Consider the following 4,005-nt stretch of genomic DNA (forward strand, 5'->3'; position numbering starts at 1 on the left):
GAAGCAGAGAGAGGTGAGGGCGGGGCCAGGACCAGAAGTGGTGCTCCTGGAGCCCAAGAAAGGGACTGAGTTTCTCTGGGTGGGAAGGGTCAAGAAGCAGTATTGGTTCCCCAGGTGTCTGGGGCCCCGAGACTAGGAATGGCGCAGGGCCCAAACTAGGAGTATAGAACGGCGAGGTGGGGATGGAAGGGTGAATGTCGCTTAGGGAGTCCCGGCACGGAGAGCTGCGCTATAGACTTACCCCAAGAGGCCTGAGGATAGTAGTGATCTTTATTTTTTTTAAACAATTGTGTACTTAAAAGTTCTTTCTTCAAAATCTCAGTGGTATTATTTTCTGAACAATAATCACTGCTTTTCCAGAAGGAATTATTTGGCCATATTTTAAGTTAATGCATTTGTGTTCTTTTTCTTCATTCATTCTCCAAAGCTCCTTCAAAAATTTAATTCTTCTTAAATACATCATTCATTATGAGTACTTCTGTATTCCTGTAAAATAGTAGCAACAGGATTTTCAGAGAGAAAGAGAGAGGTGGAAATATTTGGAGACTGATGGGGAAAAAGCTGAAGAAGTGTTTCAATAGAACTTGACTGGAGCAAGCAGAAGTTCCAAGGAGAAATTGTCTCTGGGTTACATATATTTAAATTTACAACTTTAAGCCATTATAGACTGAGAGAAAGAAATGCTTTCTGTTGGAGCACATATACGAATGCTCTTTTTGCATTATTTAGACAAAGCTTCTCTTTCGGTGGGTTAGAAACATTGCTAATCCCAGACTATGTTATAGTCAACCAGCTAAATGATGATGAACTCAACAAAGCCACACAGATGTGTGATAAGGGAGAAATGAAGAGCTATGCAGGCCACTGAGTACAACCGTTAGGGAGAAGTTCTCACCAATGAGGAATTGATCAAAAAGGAAGCAGAGTGAATTAAACATTGTGTATTGAACACATACATCTGTAAACACATTTCTTGAAAACTCTGTCAGTTAAGGATTTTAAAATGGTATAAACACATAAGCACCAAGGAAAGCAGTTAAGGATACAGTGGATGACACATGTCAATGAAACTTTTGAATATAGAATTTAGGTGAAAATCAGTAGAATTGTCAGCCTACTCAAACTTTCAGTAGAAATGGAAATATTTTAGTCATGGGAAGCTTCAAGAATAGGAATGTATTCATAAAAATGGGTGTCTTTGTAGTTCAAATTCGGAAGATGGTTTCAAAGCTTCTGTTATAAACTTCAAAAAAATTATGTTGTCTATCATGTTCAGACAGGAACCACTTGTGAATAGTCTAAACCTTCCTCACTGAAGAAGTTGAGACAAAGACTATGCATAGATCCGTCTGAAGATAAACTGACAGAATGTAAGAAGATTCAAACAGACTACTTGTGTGGCCACCACATCATTTAAGACATCACAATATTGGTCTGTGTGTTGAACTTGCTTCTAGATTGTGCTACCATCTCAAAATTAGAGCAACTTTTTCAGAACTAAAATCTCAGGAGAAAAGAGCTACATAACACCGAGGTCTCTGATTTTACTCTATGAAAAAAATATTATTTCCCAAAATATAAAATGATCTTTTGAGGAAAAAGTAAGGCATAAGAACTGTGGAAAGTATGGAGAGAGAAAAATCGAGACGAATGTGACAAGTTTCTCATGGACAAAAATATAAAGTAGTACTATGATGAGACATTCAGGCTGTTTTCTTGCAGATACCATGCAATTACTGGAGCAGGTGTGTGTGCACATTACTTAAAATCGATCTCTGGGTTTATAGATTGTAATGTAATAAATGTTGATAGTTATAGTTTGTACTATGGCACATGAACAATGAATTATTATGTATCTGAATACTAATTTTTTATTCAAATAGAAAACTGGGGATAGCAATAATTAGTATCTAGCTTCAAAGAAAGTTCTTTGCCACTGTAAGAAAACATGGGGTACACAATAAAAAAACAACAACAGAAACGCTTGATTTGGGCATAAATGAATTCAAGTAATAATGTTATTTTTTTTCCATTTGCCCCCATTCTCTCTATTATTCATTGCAACTCAAAATTGATTCTGTTCAATTTCAGAGTGTCAAGATGTTTATGAATCACTCTTAGGTGATAGACAGTTATTGCACCACTGATAGCTACTTCAAAGATATTCATATGTATAATTTTTAAAAATATGGAATGCTTCACAAATTTGCATGTCGTCCTTGCATAGGGGCCATGCTAATCTTCACTGTATCGTTCCTTAGTATATGAAGTGAGCAGCATGATACTTATATTTTTGAGCCTCACAATATATAAGCCATTTCTAATTCTCAGTATATAATTTGCAGTCATATCAAACAATAGGAATAATTTATCTGTAATCCCAATTCTCAAACACGTTTTTCCTTTTTACTGAATTATTGCAAATTTCTGCTACTTCTTCCACAATGATTCCTGTCTCCTCAAACACTTTTATTTATTTAATATTTATTTATTTATTTGTTTATTTTAATTTTATGTGTATGAGTACTTTACCTGCATCTATGTAAGTCCACCCATAGTGTGCAATGCCCACAGAAGCAGAAGAGGGTGTCAGATACCCTGGAACTGGAATTTCAGATGGTTGTTAGCTGCCAAGTGGGTGCTGAGATTCAAACACACATTTTCTGCATGCTGAGCCATGTCTCCAGCTCTGCTCACTTTTGATAGCTGTTGGCATTCATGTCGTTCTCATGATACGTGTGGACTCACACACTATGAACTCTAGACTTGAAAGAATTTATCCTATGCTGAGAAATTTGACCACTCCCACTATCTTTGGTTACATTGCTTGCTGTGCAGCAATATTCTGTGCATGAAGAAATGCTTCAATGCTGGATGATATTGTTATCATTTGAGAATATTTTAAGAATTGAGTAGGAATGTTAATTTTAGTTAAATGCCAAACTTCTGCTATACTGCACTTGCAAAACAAGTGAGTTGACAAAAACGTGAACAGGTAAGGTCTGTTTGGCGGTTTGTCCCTGGGTTTCTAGAAAAAGTACTGGTAGCACTCGACCTCTGAATCAAATCGTCATCTGGCATATTTTTCCTGATAATGATTATAAGTCACATGCAAATATCAGAATCTGTAATTTGGAAGGAAAATGACATCATTATCAGTACTTGAAGGTTAAAAAGGGGAAATGAACATAGTCTCATATAACCCAGTAATAACTTCTCTGTCAATTCAAGAAAACCTATACAGAAATTGTGTAAACTCCAGTGGAAGATGACACTGACTTTGCAGCTGCACTTACACTGTTGCAAAGAAAGTGTAATGAGCTGCCTGTATTAGGAATATTGAGGGAAATCGTGTCTGTTATAGATTGCAACAGAGAAGTTTCTGAAAGACCAAATTACACCTTCGAATTTCCATGAAGTGGCCTCAGGTTTAAAACTCCTCATTGTCTGGAGATCAACTATTTTCCCCCTTAGTTTTATCTTAGTAACACAAGCACTTTCCTTATAGCTGCATCTGAGAGTAAACCCAAAACTCTCCAAAGTGTTAAAACATAGACTTTCTGCTTCAATAAGAGCATATCATAATATATAACAGAGGATGTACTATTACAGTCACATCACCTAAACGCTTTTACTCTTTTTTATTTTTATTGTAATGCATTAGTTTCTTTTCTGTTGCTGTGATAAAATACCATTACCAAAAGCAGCTTAAGGAAGAAATGCTTTATTTAGCTTATGGCTATAGAAGAGACGTTTTCATGGTGGGGAAGAATGGAATGGTGGCAAGAGCAGAAAATTTGCTGATAACATTTCCTGTCTGCACACAGGAAGCAGAGAGCAAGAACAGGATGTGAGATTATAAACACCCACATGGCAGCTGCAAACCACCCTTGACTTCAGTTCCAGGGGAATATGAAGCCCTCTTCTGATTTCTGAAGCATTGAACAACACGGGTGCACTAATGTACATGCAGGCAATACACTCATATGCATAAAATAAAAATAA

The 4,005-nt window shown here is 36.5% G+C and overlaps 1 non-coding gene across 1 annotated transcript; it reads right to left on the reverse strand.

The window, feature by feature from the left end:
* Positions 1–2,182: 2,182 nt before the first annotated feature.
* Positions 2,183–2,287, reverse strand: LOC115070287. Its single transcript, XR_003849471.1, has one exon. It is a non-coding gene; the product is annotated as a U6 spliceosomal RNA (small nuclear RNA).
* Between the last annotated feature and the right edge of the window lie 1,718 nt (positions 2,288–4,005).

Source organism: Nannospalax galili, unplaced genomic scaffold (genome assembly GCF_000622305.1).
Source record: "Nannospalax galili isolate Female #2095 unplaced genomic scaffold, S.galili_v1.0 scaffold176, whole genome shotgun sequence".
In the NCBI taxonomy this organism is placed as follows: Eukaryota; Metazoa; Chordata; class Mammalia; order Rodentia; family Spalacidae; genus Nannospalax; species Nannospalax galili.